Below are 20,639 nucleotides of genomic sequence, written 5' to 3' on the forward strand. Positions count from 1 at the left end.
GACATGTTCTATGGCGTTATTTATTACATCACTCATGGCATCTCAAATGACATAATTGATGACATCACTGATGACATCATCCAAGCTATTTGTGTATGCATTGCTCTATAAACGACATTGGCATTAGAGCTATGAAAGTAAGTGCAAAATAGCTCAGAATAATTTGTACCATCATTACTGCTATCATAAACACAACCCCCATAGGTGAAGCAGGCTTGTGTTATGTGTAACACTGACCCTATACCATGCACTTAATGGGTAGCCACGTTCATGTTGACTATCAAACACAGATAAAATGGTAATCTGTACTGCACACGGTGTTCAATCTGTATACAACTGTTCAGGAAAAACCAAATTTCTCCAGATACTCAAGACTTGTTACATAACTAATGCACTTTTATGGACAGGTACATGTATCAAACCCCTCAGAGTCACTGAATCTACATTGAGAAAATAAGTAGATATGAGTAGAAAAGTGATTACTGTAAATAGTGTTTAATCTATGGATAGAGTTTAGTCTGCACCACACTATTTGCACGCAATACAAATCTCATGCGAAATACACTGCAGAGTGCTAAAAAATACCAAGAACAGTATACACTCTACAAAACCTGTATAAAGAGAGGCTCTTCACTTCAAATACCATGGTCTAAAGGTGCTAAAGACCATACCACCTGCAGCCTTCCTACTGTAAAGAAAACTTCACAGATAACGCATCTTCTAAAGCAAAACACGTTATGAGAGTGTAATAAAGATTGTGATACTAAAACTAATCATATGTATTATGACAAACGCATTAGCAAGTACCACTCATCACTCCAATACACAGAGAGAACTATTGTGAAACATCTTACATGCACCTCACATTTTGTTGTATATGTTTTAGTGTGTCGCAGTGAGAAATGGTATATAGGAAGCACAATTCATCAAGTAGTAAAGCAAATGCTCAAGCATGTTAGAGCCATAAATCACAGCTAAAAACATTACCCTGTGACTGACAAGACACTTTACACAGTTCCATGGAGGGAGGAAAAGCAAACGTTTTGGGGCATATTTATGTCGAAGTCAAAAAGCGCAGCAAGTCACCTTGCTGTGCTCCACTGTGTGACAGGGAAAGGGCAGGAATGTGACGTATTTAAACTAATAAGGCATATTCCTGCCTTTTTTCCAGTGCTGGCACACATTTGCTGCCTAGCGCCAAAGCACGCACTCTTGCACCATGGTGGAAGGGTGCCTGTGTTGTAAGCAAGATTATCTTTGTGTAGGAAGGGCCACCTCCTTGCACAAAAACAGTCCCCTGAGGCAATTTCCTCTTTCAATGTATGAAAGGGTTAGATTTGGAAAGGTGGAAGACAAAACTGTGACAGACAGATAGGATGGGTCATAAGGTGTACTCCTGCATTTTAAATGTACTTCTCAACAACAAAAACACTGTTTTTGCTTATTGTTGTATGTGATATGCTTCCAGAACTATGCCTGTGCCCTGCTATCTTTACATCTTGCCAAGCATTTCTCCTTCCCAAGCACTTATAAGCATCACTATCAAGCCTGGTTCCACCCCTGTCAAAACGGAATATTAAACATGTTTCCACCCCACAGGTACTCCCTTGACCTCTCCAAAGAGACGTCAAGCTTTTTCAAAGTGTCCATATAAATAGCAGTACTATGTTTACATAGTAGCTATGTATTGCATTGTAATTGTAAATACATTTAAATAGCACTTACTACCCCTGACGAGGCGTCAAACGCTTTTCTGTCGAGTAGCACGCTACACCAGTACCCATAAGAGATTAATGGTGAATAAATATAGTAAAATATGCAAGTAATTTGAGTGGTGGATATGTCAGTCAGTTATTTGGATTGAGAAGGATAGTGGGATAGAAAAGGGAAAAAAGGGAAAAAAGGTTTGTATTTATATAGAGATTGCTACCCCTGATGGGGTGTTGAAGCACAGTTTTGGCGATTATCACACTACTTCGGAACCCATTAAGGATTAGTGGTGAATAAGAATAGTGAAATATGAAAGTATTATGAGTGGTGGATATGTTAGTCAGTTATATGTATTGAGTAGGATTGTGGAGGGACAGAAGAGGGAAAAAGGTTTGTATTTATATAGCGCTTGCTAACCCTCATAAGTGGTTTTTCGGCTAGTAGCACGTTACTCCGGAAGCAATAAAGGATGAGTGGTGAATTAGTATAGTGAAAATATAAAAATAATTTGAGGGGTGGATATGATAGTCAGTTATTTGAATTGAGAAGGATAGTAAAAGGATAGATGAGGGAAACGTTTGCATTCATATAGCGCTTGCTACCCCTGAAAAAGCGTTTTTTTTAAAAAGTAGCGCTACTCTGGAGCCCATAAAGGTTGTGTGTTTAGCTGCCAAGTTGTGCATCAGGTGACAAATTAGGGGTGATCAAAATTTGGAGAATGTGCTTTCCCAAAATTGAATGAAATATTGGGAAAATTCAATCGGACCTTCAGGTAATATGTAGCTTGCATTAAAATGTATGCTGCGGTAGGGGGACGTGAAGAATGGCATCATGCTGATAGCTGCAACCCAGGGATGAAGCTGCTCCAATACCTTCGGGTCGAGTTCACGCTATATAAATCTGCAAACAAAAATAATAAAATGGAACCATGAGCAGACCCAGGCAGGATATGCAGCCAAAACATATTTCATTATTACCACTGATACACTGAGCATCACTTTTTTAATTGAGGAACCTTGACAAACTGTTTGACACATTGATCATTATCTTATGAGTAGTACATATCACATTCTGAACAGCATAGTCATATATTTGAGAAGCACAGATGCATATTAGCAGTACACTTGAATCATTTTATTGTATGTTTAAATTTGCCTACAAGAAAAGAAAATAACACCAGTTTTTCTTTTATATGCAGAAATTTCAAATTCTAATGATATTTTATTTTCTGCTACACACATTGTGACACATAATATCTTGCCAGAGAACAATAATAAACACACAGTAGCAAATACTGCCCCATCTGTAGGACACCTATTTCCCAACTATGCATTCAATGATTTCTTTGGGTGTACAATTTTCAGAAAGATGCATATGTGATCTATTGATGCAGAGAAATACAGCTTATAGGTGCTGTAGCACACACTTATTTAATGATGCAACATATGCACGCTTTCAGATCAACCTGTAAAACACAAGATTTACTAGATATTTCTTTTCTGAAATTGTGTAGTAAAGAGCACAGATTGACAATATTTTTTCCACGATTTCTTGAAAAGGGAGACCCCTTTGCCCCATTTCTTTGATAGGAGAGTGGCTTGCCTACTCATTAGGATATGGGATGGGACTTATTCCTCACCCACACACTGAATCACCTCTACGTAATTCCAATTTTGGTACATGAGGCAACCAAGACAGTGGGACCGGAAAACAACCTTTACAACGCAGTCATTACATCGCACTACCTATACATAGCAGTCATTACATCGCAACATCCTTTGCATCGCATGTCATTACAATGCAGCCATTACATCGCATGTCACTACAACACAGGTATTACATCGCAAGTCATTACAATGCATACCATTACAACGCATAGTACCTTTACACTATCCAACACTTACCCTACTGTTTCACTCACTGGAGTTAGAATAGTAATTTTTACCCATACAGTATCCAACACTTACCCTACTGTTGCACTCACTGGAGTTAAAATAGTAATTATTACCCCTATACTATCCAACACTTACCTTAGATGCGATGTAATGGTATGCATTGTAATGGTATGCGTTGTAAAGGTGTAATGAGATGTATTGGAATGTGTCGTAAAGGTAGTTTCTGAAAATGCGATGTAATGGCATGCGATGTAAAAGAATGCGCTGTAAAGGATTTTGCAATGTAAAAACTGCATTGAAATGGCATGCGTTGTAAATGTAGGCGTTGTAACATCATACATTCGGTGGGAGCTACTGTGACCTATCTACGATTGCTGAGTTTGGTGAATTGCCCAAACCCAAGTGTCCTAGGTCCTTCAGCTGTAAGGCAATGTCTCATCCCAGACAGAAAGTGTTTCTTTACCAGAGGAACTTGAGTCCACCACACAGGATGGACAATGGTTCTGTAGAAAGTGAAATGCATGCTGTAGAAGGAAGGAACTCAAGTTGCCATTCGTGTCTGTACAAACCCCACAAAGTAAGCCCCTGGAGACATTTTTCTTAGCAGATGTCTTGATATAAGTATTTGTAATGACCAGTACCAAAAACATTTTTGATATGCCAGTATGTCACACTAACTTCAGAGCACGCTCATCTCCTTGAAGCTATTTAGATCAATGAAACTTGTGTGATTTTTAGATGTAACTCACAGGGGTTGCCTGAAAACGGCAGGTGATGGGGCAATTGTTCATGGGGCCCCCCACAGTACCTTGCAAGGGGGCCACCTGAAATCCATAGCAGGTTATCCCAAGAGAGGTTTTGTTACAGATTATACTAGACATCTAAAATAAAAACGCAAATATTCAATGACAATTGATGAAGCAGATATATTGCTGATTCCCTAGATGATGAGTAAAACCGATTTTGACACCTTCTTGAGAGAAAGATGACGAACATGCACAATTTGAGCTCACTGTGCATTATAGAAAAATGAGAATTAGAATTTAGAAAATACTTCAGTTACTGTATCATAAAAGCATGCAGAAGAGAGTAGAGTAGATGAAAACTACACGTTGAATGACATAGGCTCTTGTTTACCACAGTTTTTGGCATATTCATATAATATAAAATAGAAACAGAAAAAGCGATAACTTAGGTGATATACCAGTTTCATTATTCATCCTTTTTAATAATGAAGTACGTGAACATTTACGAATAACTAATGTAGTAATAGAAATAATTATGTGCAAATGGGGAGTTTAATTTCAAACTCCATTTTATAATTATGTGAAAATGTGCATGAAGTGAGAGAAAGTAAAATTGGTGCTGCACTCATGCACTTCATAATAATGACCTGACACTTTCACAGTATGATCATTATATATGTACACATGTAATGTGCCTAAAATGAAAATAGGTTTTGATTTTTTCAGATAAAGTTACATGTTGGTGCTTTCAAAATGCAGTAGTACGTTATAGTTACAAATGTATTTGACAATAGAAACTAACCTGCCTCAAGCATATATACACCACAAATCATATCTAAATGTTATAATTCATAATAAAAATGCATATTTGAATGCTTATATTCCTGCTTATATTAGCCTAAAATCAAATAAGCCTGTCTGCTTTTTCCTGCATATTTTTATTTCCTCTTGCTTGACTCTGTCACCATGATAGAGTATTTCAGTATTTCAAATATATTGCAGCTGTGTCCAGTTTCAGGAGTTTCCATGTGCTTCCAAGGACCGTTTGATACAATTATGGTTACACCTAGAACATCTGCCTGGGAAGGCGCATTTTTGAACTTGTTCATGTGCCTTGTTAAAAGATCTTTGTAGAACGGTCCACTTTTACCGGATGATCTGATCATTTATATATCCTGAAACACTTATATTCCTGTAAAAATGTCTTCTTTATGTCTCATGCCAAGCATCCTATATGAACTGACCAATGAACTGAGTGGTCTGACCAGATGAGGTGACTCAGGGGGGGTGTCACCCCGAAACTTGAAAACTTATTTTCTACTTTGTAATGATGAAAACCGGGCTACTACTCTTTATTTTCCTGCCATTTTGCCACAGAAGATTTTGCTCCTTTGTGGAGTTGCGGACACGCTTGGCCGATGCATACGCTGTGTGAGCTACTTGCAGACTTCTTTCATGCTTGGGAAAGATAGCATTTGGGCTGAGATGATGTATGCCCTTTCCTGAATATTTCCGCTAGAACTTGGCAATTGATGGGCCGAAATATATTGATTTGAATATTCTATACTTTTAAATTCAAATGCCTGGTATTGATGTATTTACTTCTTAAATTTACTGATAAAATCTAACCATTTTCAAAGTCCTGTTTCAGTCTCTTTATGACTTGTGTCCAATTATTGGTTGTGCATTCCAAACTAAGCATTGACAAGGGATAGAAATTCGAATAGAGAGATCTCTGTTCAACAAATATTAATGTTACTATTTTGCATAGCTCTAACATAATTATTGGTTTGCATGATTCTAGTCTGAGATTTGGTCTGGCTGTGGTAATTCTGTATTTCTATAGCCTAGTGTTGAGAGTCATATAATATTGGGGAAAGGAGTTGGCCTAACGGCTAGGGTGGTTGACCTCTAATCTGGAGAACTGGATTTGAGTCTCAGCAAAGACGCGCAACATCCAGCGATTCTGCGCAAATCACTTAATCTCCCCGTGCCTAACAAAAATGAATGCGTCCTCATATAACGCGACTGATGCTCGTGTAAAGCCCTCTGATATCCGATACCTTTGTGTCAAGTTTGCGCTATATAAAAGTTTGTAAAAAAAAAAATATATATATATGAATCGGATTACAAGCTTATAAATCCGTTATCCAATTCCTGGTCCTCATTGGACACCTGGATTGGATCCCCTATATCCGATCCCTCTCGGCACGGTTCAAGGTCCATAGGAGGACCAAGTAAATGGCGTGAACGTCTCTGAGGTGTAGTGGCAGGTGAACTTAAGATCAAAGTAAATGTGCCCAGTGATGCTACCGCACAATATACAAATGCTGCAAATGTGGAAAAGAAGTAGGCAACTTTAAAAATGCTTCCTAATGTAATGTAAATTGAGTTGTTGGGACTTAACAAAGACTCAACCTATGTTAATAGTGGGGGAGTCAGTAGTTCTAGATGGTGTTATTTAATTATATTTTTAAACTTCAGATACAAAGCTCTCCAACCAAGACCCAAAAAAGCAGTAATGATAGGAAAGAAACTGATTCTATGGAACTGGATGAAAGAATCATTAAAGCTGCGAGCCTTGGAAAAACTAACCTTTACAGCAAGGAATAAGCTTCATCACTTTGTCAGCATCTGATAAATGTTTTGGCATCACTAGGTTAATATCCAGTTACGTTTGGAATGTAAAAGGATCTCTGAAGAATAGCAGATTTGATCTGTGTGCTGGAACATGATGATTACTAGAACCAAGAGATATTTTTAGAACGTTTTCAGCCGACATACTTTCTGTTATGTTGATATTTGACTTTACCTACACACAGCATGTGCTTTAAAAGGAAAACAATAAGTGCAGGTACTTAATATATTGAGCTCTGTACTAGGGGTGAGTTTGGTGGGGGAGCTGGGCAGTGCTAAGAGACGGGATCTGGACGAACACTTAATGGGATCAAGATTTTCTTTGTGTGCAGCTGTGCATGATAATAAAGAGGCACTTCTGGTACCTGGAGGGTTATTTTGTCCTTATATGTACAAGAGAGTACATTTAATGTTATGCTTCTAATTTTACATGTGTACAGATTACCTCTGGCATTGGCATATGAAATACATTTTGCATTTTTTTTTTACCATGCACAGTAATACCTAGCGAGGGCCCTTTAAGAAAGAAAGCTTGAAAACTACATACCATGATCACATACTAACATCTGTGGTATGTGAATGTATTATCACTACTGGTGTCCAAAAAACTTCAAACCACTTTAGACCGACCAAACTGCAGTTTACTCTACATTTGAGGGTTATTAACCATTGCAAAAAGTCGGGTAATACAGCTGGCCTTCTCTCTAGAATTAAACTAGGCTCTTTTCAATCAGGTCTTAGATTAACTACTAGGGTAGGTTAAGCAAAATGGGCAGTTTTAATTGAATAGGCCACGTTATATCACATGCGTTTACAATGCATGGCATTACAACGCGGTCATTACAACGTCTGTGTTGTTACATTGCATACCATTACAACGTAAGCCGAAACAACGACTTGCTGTAGGGGGGGGCGCTGGATTTTGAAATAGTATAATTTACTATTCCAACTCATTCTAACTCCAGTCTGTGCAACAGTATGGAAGGTGGTGGGTTTTAAGTCCAACACCTTCTGCCCCCTACAGCAAGTCGTTGTTCCGACTTGAGGTGTAATGGTATGTGATGTAACAATGCCGTTGTTGTAATGTCTGCGTTGTAATGCCATGATTTGTATCGCATGCGTGTTAAATTATGTTTACCATTTTAAATGGATGGCTGGAGAGCAGTTTTGTTAAGGTGTGTGGCTTGTACACACTGTTTTCTCTTACTTGTTTTTATAAATGTTTTTATCAACCTTAAACCCTAGAACGGGGAGAAAGACATTTATAAACTTTGCACAGTGAATTACAATACTCTGCCCCAGAGAGGCATTCTGGAGGTAGAGCGTTGGTGTTCCCACGTATCCACAAATTATTTTTGGCGTATTCCCAGATCTAGCATTAGTGGTAGAACTGGCCATGTATCATAATGCTACGCCTCCCCAAGTGAGGCGTAACGAGTAGAAATATCATTATTTCTTCCCGTTTTTTTCCTCTTTCTGCTTGTGTTGCATTCTGAAGCACACATAGAAAGAGGAAAATGCCTCTCAGTGGTGTAACGAAACTTGAGGTCCCCCCTGCAAGGTATGTGGAGTGCCCCCTTAAGTCTTAATCAGGAGCTCTCAGGTCAGGGTCTGTGCTGAGGGCCCACCCCCACCGCAGGGACCTATGCTATACCACTGATGTCTCTCAGGATTGTTTTTGTGAAGGAAGGTGTCTACAAAGCAGGTACCCATGCACCGTGACACAAGGGTGCCTGCATTGGTGCTAGGAAGCCAAAAGTGTGGCAGCACTAGTAAAGGAAAGGAAGGCCACACATTATGTTAAATAGGGCACAATCTTGCCCTTTCCCTTTCACACAGCGCAGCAAGGTGGCAGCCTGTGTTGTGCTGTGAGAAAAAATCTTAAATATGGGCCTTAATGCTTGAGATATAATTCCTTGTGGGGGCCAGCTACTAGGCTTCACCCATCTGCTCATAGCTGGCAAATCTCTCTCCGCAAAGCTTTTTACCTGTACTAAAGGCCAATATCCTTTTCCAGATTCATCCCACCATCCAAAATGGACGAAAGTCTGATGTCAACTATATCCAAGAATGGCTTCTTCGAATAAGGTACATTTGTGTTGAGACGGCGGCTGCACCACAGAGAAAGGCAGAGCCGCATTGGTGAGATTGGGAGCAGGGCCGGACTGGGAATGCAAACCGGCACTTGCAATTTTCGTTGGACCGATGTGTGTGTGTGGGGGGGGTGCATGTGGAAAACACTGCAGCTGCTTTTGTTACAGAGGGCCGATACTGCAGCTTAAACTGGCCCCCGGTAACAAAAACGGCCCCCACCCTGGCAACCCACTGGGGAAATGCCCAGTGTCTGCAGCGGCCAGTCCGGCCTTGATTGGGAGGCCCTGCACTGCTACTAGCAAACCCTGGTAAGTACGATTCAGAGGCAGGACATACTGTCCTGATGCAGGGATTTTGGGGCAGGTAGACAGTACTCTCCTTGGTCAAGGAGATGTTCTAGTACCCAAGAGGTAAACATTCAGAAGTGCCAGTACTCTGTACTGGAGAGAGGGAGCCCATTCAATGCACTGCACACACATTTATCTTTTCGGATTTGTCTTTCTGTTTTTTTGGGGACTAACAAATATTTATGGATCTATGGATCCGAAGCCACTCTCGCTTTCTTTCCTGTTTCACCAGGCCTCAATGATATTTTCTTTCTATTGAACTAAATATCAAACAATCATATTAATCCTAGCTGGCTGACAGGAGGCAATGTCCCTGAGTTGGATGCAATAAAGTCAGCAATATTCAATTGTAAGTGTTTGCTTTGCTTTAATACTATTTAAGAAAATAGTCGTCTTTTAACACATAATTTGTATGCAAACATAGGAGACACAAGAGGGCAAGTTATCGCATAAATGATGTGGATGATGATTTGAGTATGTTAGGAGTGTGTAAAGCTCTGGGGGTTGTATAAAGAGTATAGTATATAATTTTCCATCCAATTCTCTTGTCTACAAGTCAACAAAACTAATTGTCAAATCAACTAAAGAAGATGGGGGATATTCTCAAGAGCGTGTGATAATTATCGCAAAAGTAACTTAACGCAACTTTGCACATCACTGTCTATTGTGGGAGAATAGCACAGTGTTAACGTTGTATTCTCAACCCGGCGGCACCATGCGATAGTCTCGCAATAACGCACCAAACGACCGCGTTAAAATTAACGTGACGCAGAAAAAATGCAAAACACAAACGCGTAAAAAGTTGCGATGCCCCAAATCGCGATATAAAAAATCAGCGATAATCAGCGACAGGCCTGCAATTCCCAAGCATCATGCAGGAGAATGCACTATAAAAGCAGGAAAAAAAAATGCGTAGCACCATGGATGCACCCGGACCGAGTGCAGAGGACAACGCAAACCCCACAAACCCCACAGACGACCAGCAAGGAACCTCGGGGTCGGGGAAGGCCAAGGTGAAGAGGAAGACGCGGTTCAGTCCACAGGAAAACAGGATCACCATTATGGAGGTGATAGAACACTACCAACAACTGTTCATCACCTCCAACGTGTCATTGGCAACAAAGACGCAAATATTGCAGACCATCTTGGACCATTTGCGGCGTTGAGAAGGACAATGGAAGAGGTCAAGATGCGCTGGAATGATGTGAAGTGCATAACCAAGAAGAAACTTGATGCCAACATGAAAGTAGCAACGTAGATTAGTGGTGGGGGGCCAGCGGCACACCAGGAGCTAGATGACATGGAGAAAATGGTGGCCACAGTCATCAGTCGTGATACGGTGCCAGGAGTTGGGGATCAGGACACTGCTCAGCATGACCTGACACTACATCAACAGGGTGAGTACCGACCAGGGACTGGGGGGACATGGGGAGATGGGCACAATGGAACACATGCACAAGTGAGTATAGCACACTGCACACCTACAATGACTCTGGATTATGTTCCTGATCCCCGTGGCACACTGCAGCACACATACAAACAGTAAGTAGAAGCACGTCCATCATGGGTACAAAGGGGTCCCTCCCCACACAGCACCAATCTCACAAGCAACCCATGCACACGTGTCAAAACCAGCAAAGCTGCGTGTCTGTGAGCCATACCGACAATGCAAGTGACACTTTATGACGAATAGCATGGCTTCAGTCCAATTACCATGACATGGTGCATGCCACGACACGTGCACAAACCACCGCTGACGTCAACAACACATCTGCGGATAAACCATGCCCACGAGTCCAAAATACTAACAAGGTCCAAAATTAGGAACAGAAACCACCACAACAGCTGACCAGGGTCAAGCACTTCAATTCTTTAGTTTCAATAGTAAAAGGGTAAGTGCAACAATTTCCAGCATCCGCCGTTGAAAGATGCCCATTTAAGACAAAAATTCACACAAAAGGAAGGTGCACTTGATAGAAGTCAAGCAGGAGTCAGTTTTAAGACCCAGAAATTCTTCTCTTTATTTTAGTCTTGTTTAAAAAACTGGCACACAGCCAAAATTAGCCAAGTCTGCAACATCTCAGCACTGTAGAAGCTCAGAAGTCAAAGGCAAACTGCTTTCAAAGGGATTAGGTCCAGCAAAATCACAGCTGCAGGGGCGACTCTCCCACAATGCAGCACACACACATAGCAATAACAGCACATCAACATTGACGACAATGTGGTACAAACTGCAACACTTTCACTACAGAACAGAGGACACAACTGGTTCCGCATGTGCGTAGAAACTGGCCAATCACATCTGGCATAGCAGGAAACTGTTAGATGAAAATGTACGTGCACAACCTCACATCCGTGATGTAGTTCAAATGTCCACTGTCCCGCATAAAATAGTTAGCTCCTCGCAAACAGTCACAATGTACTTTGTCATGCAGTCTGTATGTAAACTTGAACAATGCGTCAACATACATATCAACACAATGTTAAAATGCATCTTCCCTTCACATTGCAGAGGGACAATCAACACCTCCTACAGAGCAGACCAGACAACTCATTAGTGATGATGAAGAGAGCCTCCACACCTTCAACACCGACGCCCTACAACAGCTCATGGACAGCTAAGGCATCTCACCTCCAGGAGCAGGGCAGCCCAGCTGCATCGAGGAGACCCCACTCCATGCACAGACCACACAGCAGGAAGCACCCACCACCACGGCTGGCTCCCAGCACCTCATCGAAGAACTCATCGCATTCCAAGGCCAGGTGTTAGACTGCCAGAAAGAAGTGGATGAACAGGTGTGGGTGGGGTTCAACCTCATGGCAGCCAAACTAGATGACATGTGTCCGTGTCTCATTCCCAACATGGACCACTTGCACTCCCCAACGGACACCCACACTGCGTCAGAGACACACGCATTTGCACATTTCCAGTACTGAACCACGCCCAGTGCCCTGGGATAATCATTCACACCCCTACGCTGGACTTGCGTATCCTGGCCCAGTCCACTCCACTTACGTATAAAGGGGGGACGACAAAGCTACATGTCCAAGGTCTTACCCACTGACTGAGGTGACATGGTTGCATCCACTGTACTCAGCACAATGTAATGTGGTAGGGCCCGGGGACATCATGCATACGTAATGAGGACACAGACACACTTCGATAGTAAGTTGAACCGGCTAAGGCCACGTGCGCCCTGCCACTTTTTATTACCACGGTCACCTGACCAGTGACGCCTTTGCTGGATGAGTGTGAGGTGAGTGTGAGCCAGCTCTTAGGAAGTGGTTGGTGCTGGCAACAACTTGAACAGTGATCACTATTAAAGCGGAAACAGAAAACACCAACCTAACACAAACAACTGCAAAGCATCATGGTGGTAGCCAGAGCAGGCACAGAGGTCACCCAATATTCAATCATAAGTGTCCGTGAGTTGCAGTGCACTGAGGTAGGGGCACCAGAGCTGAGCGTGCTTATGTGAAGAAATTGTCTAGGATTGTGTTCCTTCGCGATATTCCTGATGCAGCAGCAGTGGGGTGTGTTACATCTGGCTCATCTTCCTCATCATCGTCCTAGGTCATCTCCACTGCCTGAGGTGACATTGTTGCGTGAGCTGTCCACAGCACACAACTCAATCAGAAAGGGTCCATGAGTTGTGGTGCACTGAGTTGGTGGCACCTGAAGAGCTGAGCAGGGTATCAAGCTGATGACGGCATCCAAGACAGGTGTGAGCAACTCTCATAGTCAGGCTGTAAGACTTTTCAACCCTGGCAGTTGTTGGTTGGAGGTGGTCCTGGCGGTGGTGGCTTGTGCAGCCAGCGGTGATGCGTTGTCCGGGCAGGTCAAGGCTCGATATGATGTTTAACCCCACGTGGACCGCAGTTGAGGCGGGAGGCAGTGGTCAGCGCAGGGCCACAGACACATGGCGTTGATAACCCCAGGCCATCGACTCAGAGGCCATCCAATATTCAATCAGACAGGGTCCATGACTTGAGCTGCACAGAGTTAGTGGCTCCGAATGCACTGCGGCTGGCACAGGCACACTGCCACAGGACGGTGACTTGTATTGCACTGAGGTGGGGCCACAAGAGCTGAGCGGGTCCTCGTCAATGTCCAAGGTGAATGTCGCGGAGTGTTTCGGGGGACAGTGGAAGGTGTTCTTTCAGGGCATGATGTAGAGGGCAGAACCAAGCAGACACAGGCAATATGGAGGAGATGAATGGTACAGACTCATTTTTAACACCAAGTCAGTATCAGCTACATGATGATGAAGACAACACCCAGGCCATAGACTCAGATGCCAACAAAGTTCAACCAGAGAGTGTTCATGAATTTCGGGGCACAGAGTTAGTGGCACCAGAGCTAAAAAGGGATGCAGTCTGCGATGAAGCCTGTACAATGGTATAAATTCTGCCATAAATAAATCAAGACTCAGTTCCAAATGTGTGACCCACTTGACCGCAGTGTAGGCCGGAGGCAGAGGTCAGCAGGGGCCAACAGCCACGTGTCGTTGGCTTGCGATGCACAAAGTTAGTGGCACCAGAGCAGTTGTTGGTAGTGTTTGATCACCTCCATAGCGATGATCCTTTTTTCCTCCGGACTGAACCGCGTCTTCCTCTTTCTCCTCTCCTTGCGTACAATGATATGATAAATCAAGACTTAGTTCCAAATGTGTGACCTATGTGACCGCAGTGTAGGCCGGTGGAGTACTTCAACGAGAAAGGAGGGCTGGGGGCCTTAGTCGTGGAGGCCGTGATGGTCTGAGGAGGCTGCCAAGGTTGAGGGCCTCGGGCTTGGAGCTTGCACCAACACGTGGTGGGCCCTCTTTGACACATGCCAGTGTCAGCAGGTCTTAGAACAAGGGCGACGTCTTGCCCCAAACCAAACGCACTGCGAGGTTGTGCCTGTTGTGGCAGTCAAAAAATTATTTCAAATTTATCAATGTAATCCTTTTAATCCGAACACTTAGCTGACTTCTTTTTAGATCGTATCAATGTTGCATGCACCCACACGTGGAGTGGAATGCCAATTTACTATGTTCTGATGTTAATGGTGGGCCATGCGAACCTCTTCCAAAAACACGAATGACGCAAATTCATCAAAGGCAGTAGTTTATTTATATAAAAACCCAATGCATTTCGGGCAAAGGTTGCCCTTCGTCAGTGGTCACTGCCATAAACGCAAAAAGTGGCCCTCTTCATGTCCCGTCCATCGGAACGTGCGCTCCCCTCGAGGATGTAATCAACGAACGTGTCAGCAGGTGAGCAGTGAGGCCTGCTTGCGCAGGAGAGCCAAGACGGGTCTGGGGACCTGTGGCCTGGTGTGCAGCAGGCACACATGATCACAGGCACCGCTGCTCATGGCGTCGGCCTTGTGGCGGACTGAAAGGTGCCTCCCTGGCAGACACATTGACCATTCCAGAAGAGAACCACGCCCAGAGCAATGGGCTTTTGATTCACATCCCTACACTGGCCTGGTGTATGCCGGGCCAGCCGACTCCGCTCACGCATTCACGGGAGACGTAACAAGCTACATTTCCGTGATCTTAGTTGCGTCCACTGTTCACTACACTCCAAACACCAGCAGTTTATGTCGACATGGACATGTCTGTGGTCTGCATACTGCAGTCTGGCCAGCACATCCACGCCACACTTGGCATTGTGTACATTCTCGTTCATGGGTCACTTGCCTCCTTCGCATATGCCTGGTTCCCACCTCTCCCCACATTCTGCTATTGTGTGGCTGAGGTGCCATGCCATTGATGGCTTGTTTACATGGCTAGCCGAGGTTGCCACAATAAGTTGTGCTGTCTTGTCTGGTAGGTGGGCATGTTGTTTGGCATGTTGTATGTGAGTTTGTAACATGTGCATTCCCAGAGTTGTGAGTTGCATGATTGTGGAGTTGAGGTTTGTGGTGTGTTCATTTGGTACTTACCAACGAGCAATGCATTCCCATAGATGCCAGCCTCAAAGCGCTGGATGATGATGGACTGTCGGAAGATGAAGGAATCATGCACACTGCCTGGGTAGTTGACAACAACATTAGTGAAGGGTCCCAGGTGGTCCACTATTGCCTGCACATTGATGGAATGTGTGTGCTTCTTTTTGCGGTAATTGTGTGCAGTGCCGGCAGGGGGCACGAGAAGTACATGTGTGCAGTTGATTGCCCCCAACATGTGCAGGAAGCCAGCTATGGCGTAGAAGCCTTGCTTGGTCTCCAGCTGTTCCTGCGCAGTGTGTAGGAAGTAAAGTAGCTGGGGTACCAAGCTGATGATGGCATCCAAGACAGGTGTGAGGGACTTGGATAGGGCTAGCTGTGAGACTCCTCCGACTCTGGCAGTTGTTGGTTGGAAGGTACCATAGGCCAACAGGTGCAGCACAACCAGCAGCTTTGTCTGCAGAGGGATGTTGGTTGTCCGCTGTGTTGGTACCGTCAGCCTGTGGGCAATGATGGTCAGGATGCGGAAGATGGTTATCTTTTTGAGCCTGTAGTGGGCAATGACACCCTCTGGTGTTCAGTCTGTAAGTCTGGTGCGTTTTCTGAAGGTCCGCTGTCTTTGTCTGCACTGCCTCTATGATAGTCCGGGGGGAGGGGTGTCCGGGGGGTGGCGGGCCTGGTTGTGGTGTCAGTGGGTGTTGTGGCCCTCTTGGGGCTCTGAGCTGCATGATCAGTAGCTCCATGGCATCTGTTGTTCTTCAGGTGTGGCCCTGGACTTGGCACTCTTTTATGGTGCAGGTTGGCGTCCAACTTGACAGCAGGTAATAGCAGGTGTTAAATCCCTGCTGCTAACATGCCTGATCACCTGTTTTAGGATCTTATCGCCGATCTGGCTGGTCGTTGAGAATATTGCGAAGTGGTGTTATCGTGGATTTTTGCACGGGAACGCCTACTCTGCATCTCATTAGCATTAGTTACTGGTGTCATCCATGGCGATGCTTTTTGCGGCTGCTAGCGCTGGAAAACTGGCGATATCGGCTGTTAGCACCAGCTTGTGAATAGGGCAATAAATCTATTGCCACTTTGGCTGCGATAAATTGCCGCTAACTCGGCGATAAGTCCTTGAGAATATGCCCCGATGTGTACTGCACTTCATGAGAGATGGGAAGTTCTGTCTTATTGCCTGTGCAATTTCGAAAACCTTAATGAACGTATCTCAGCCATGTAACACTATTATTCGCAAATCAATATGTACTGGGGAAATGTGTGATTTTTTTTAAACCATCCATAAACAGATTTTCAAATATAGACGGAAAGCCTTCGAACAGTGCTACTCAATTTATTCAAAATAAAAAATGCATGTGAGTTTTTGATAACATATTCTCCAGGAGTTGCAGTATAAGTGAAAAGGAGATCTGCGTGGCTGCCAGATGTGTTTATTACTTCCTTGAGAACCATAGATGGCTCAATTTGTCAGTATAAAGGCACATAGTGATTTGATTGAACATCTTTGATGATGAGCAGTTATGGGTTTACATCAATATGTAGCTCTTCAATGTAATTATTCAGATCAGAATTGTCCCTAATGAAAGCTGAAGCAGATACAATGATTTGATAAAGGTATCATTGTATACACTGACACAAATGGTAGTCCAGAGGGTCTGACTATGTCTTTGTGAATTTTATGTAAATTGTAATTGGCTGTTGTGTGTGGAAAGTTAGAATTCTGCTTGTGGTTTGTTGGTTACTTGAGAAATTAGGAGCTTGATCTCTTTGGTTGGGTCGCTCTGCAGTTTTGTTTTGTTTTGTCAATTTCAGTTGTCTCAGGGCCTCTCTCCCTCTTTCTCTCTCTCACGCTCTCTCTCTCCCACACAAACATATGATATAGCGCTTTCAGCACTCTATTTTTTATGGGTGCATGATATTCATCGTTGTCATGCACCTATATAGAAGTATATTGTTTGCAGTGTTTTATGATCATGAACATGTATCCAGTACACTCATTTAAACATTCATTGTAGTGCAATGTCTTAAAATGATCATGTATGTATCATCATGCCTGCATAGACAGAGAGCAGGACAGTTTATAACCATATAATGTAACCGTTTCTTGTTTAAGTTGCCCGACTTCCTAGGTCCAAGACTGTACTTGTTTTTGCACCTCCTTGGCTTCTCGAGAAATAAATAATGAAATGCATGTTGTTTTTAAGAAATAGCAGTGTTTTCATCCTACTGCAGGTATCGGAATGCCAACTCGTTATTTTCAGATTGAAGAAGATACAAGGAATGCTTTGAAGACAGTTAGAAGCCTGAAGGGAGGATGTCTACCGTGTCTGGCTGGCCTGGGAACCAAGGCCTCTTGTTGAACAAAGGAATACTAATTAAAAGAGCGTGAACCTCCCCACATAGAAAAAGTTGCAATGGAAAGTTTTACCAGGATGAAGCAAGGAATCGATTTCTCTATTGTATGAAGTGCAGGGATGGAGACCTAAGACTTCTGATAGCTTTCGGAGAGAAAGGAGCATCTTAGAACTCGCTCCTAGCCTTAAGCACCTTAACCCATTTGATGTGAGTACTTCTCAGGAAGTCAAGTCGTGCTGACACCTTTGGGAATAGATAGAAGGGTATTAGATAGCATCTCTTATTAGTATAGTGTAGGGAGAGATTTTTTTTATTCCTAATGAGAAGAGATTTGGACTCTGCTTCTATTTTGAGTTGTATCCTGATCCTTGAATTCACCATTGTATTCTTGCTATTCCGAATCACTTATATTCGTAGAATCGGCTCTGTATTGATTTTTCTATATCTATACATGTTAATCTTATGATGTGTATACATCTTATTATTCTTGACCTTAGAATAAATTGACAAACTTAAAGACGGAGTCTGTGATATTTTCAGGTATGATATTGCCATCTTGTTATGAAGCGTTGTTCCTCTCCACCACTTTTAGTAGGTAAATAAAAGATCCTGAGCGCTAATTGTCAGGAAGAAGACAGGGGTGCAATTTAGCATAATCATATAGATACACACACACACACACACTATCCCTCTTTCTAAAAATTGAGAATTTACAGGAAGTTTTGATAGCTAGGATTTTTTGCAACCACTTTGTTAGGTTTTTGACCTTTTTCCTCTGTTCAAGTCATTGGCTCACACCAGGGAACGGGAAAAACCAGTCCACCGAATGGGGTGTTTTTCCTTTCTTCCTAGCTGGCACAAGTCAAGGATATCGAGTCATTGTTTGGAGTTGCTTAATTTACATCATACACACTTTGACCCCGAGGATTCACAGTTTCAACCCTTTATCCCTCATTTAGCAACATCAGCAGATGGTTATTTGACCCTTATGCATTAAGAGATGAGCAAGGAGTGGAACTTTTCAAAGTCCTGGTTCTAGAGTGTGGGCTGGGCCCACCCAAGGAAGACCCCTGGCCCACCCAAGCTCGTTCAAAACTTCAGAACCAGCCTCCTTTCCCTAATATTGCATACGGCCTGCAGATCCACAGGCACTGCCTAATTGTTTAATTGAAGTTAATAGCACCATCTACTTGGTCTACTTTCAGGTCTGGGGACAGGTTTGAAGATAAGTTTGAAGTCAGCAAAGTTAACTGCTTGCGTGCATGAATTGGCAGGTCTGAACACTTTCACTATTAATAAAGAGGCTGCAGTTCTCAATCCAAGGTAAATAGGGGCATATTAACAAGCGGCAGTGATAATTATCGCTGGCCGCACTTAGCGAGAAACATTTTATCGCGGGCTAACGCAGAAAATGATCGCCATGCTAGCATTGTATTAACAACGCATAGCGCAATGCCGATAATTTCCCAGTGGTAGCGATGTTTTCCATGGAACATCGCTGGTTTTCCAGCGATGTTCCATGGAAAACGGCGATACCCTTGCTGATACGACCCTGTGGTCGTATCAGCATAATCCACCCCCAATGGTAAGTATAGCTAAATCCGCATTTTAGCAGACGTTAGTTTTTGGAGAAAACAGTTGTTTTCTCCAAAAACTAACGTCTGCTAAAATGCGTGGGCAGCCTTGTAAATATCGCGATGTGTACATCAGCGATATTTACAAGGTTGTACTGCCCAGTGACACCCACTTTGCATCTCATTAGAGATGCAAAGAGAGGTGTCGGGTAAAAGGGTGCTAACATGCGCTAATGCATGTTATCACCCTCTTGTAAATAGGGCAATATTTTTATTTCCACTTTTTTGGCTTGTAAAGGCAAAAACGCGGAGATATGGCCCTTGTAAATATGCCCCCTTAGGAGTCAAAATCAGCGCTATGACAAAAATGTTTGGCAAATGAGTTCACCTTTCCTAAAAGTTCTTGCTGTGATGCCATTTTTAACTTGCAGCACTAGCAGTGATAGAAAGCTGCTTTGTAGCGGACCTACATTCAACCTGCAGGAAATCTGTTAGATTCTAGGCAGGGTCATCTCAGAATTTCATCATTCTGAGGCAGATGAAATTGCAGTCATTTGGTCAGCTAATAGGAACACTTTTTGCTTGTAGTGCTACAAAATGGTAAATCCGGCTGCAACAGGTTTTACATTAGCAAGCATTGGCAAATCCAATACTTTGAACATTCTTGTATCTGTGCAGCATGGCTAAAAGTTCGGAAAAAGCACTAGGAGCACCACGGCTATGCACGGGTAAACGTATAGCATGTTTACACTTTTTTCCTAACTTTTAGCCATGCTGCCCAGCCACATTGCTATACAACGTGGATAAGAGACATTGTAAAAGCAAAATGCTCTTACCTTGCATTGGCAATAACTATTGGCTTTGCCAATGCTTGATGCTCTAATTGTTCTTTTGAGGGGTATTGTGGTGGAAAATGAGAAAATGTAAATGTTGTAGGAATCTGTCATGGTCGGCCAGGTGGGGAGCTTGGGTCTTCTTAGAAGCGTTCACCTTGTTTTTAGAATGGAGCAGTAATTCAGTCCTTCTAAGGATATTGCTGGCTTGGGTAGTGTCAATCGACTGTCTGCCAGTCTGCCATGATGAAATTTCATACTTTGCTCATCTGCTTCTGGCAACTTACCACCTCTGGTATTTCCAGGTGACCAGGCATAAAAGGTTTATATAGCATCCATTAAGAGGTATTTTTATATTTAAGCAATGTTTGTTTTTTGTAATTGACCTCACAAGGATGGTAGTTTAAGTTGACTGTATTCACAGACTTCAGATTAACTATATGTAGGAAGTAGGCACATTACCCTTAGGTCCCTTATGTCCTCGTCCCATTCATTACCAAAGTGGTG

This window comes from Triturus cristatus, chromosome 5_2 (genome assembly GCF_964204655.1).
Source record: "Triturus cristatus chromosome 5_2, aTriCri1.1, whole genome shotgun sequence".
Classification (NCBI taxonomy): domain Eukaryota; kingdom Metazoa; phylum Chordata; class Amphibia; order Caudata; family Salamandridae; genus Triturus; species Triturus cristatus.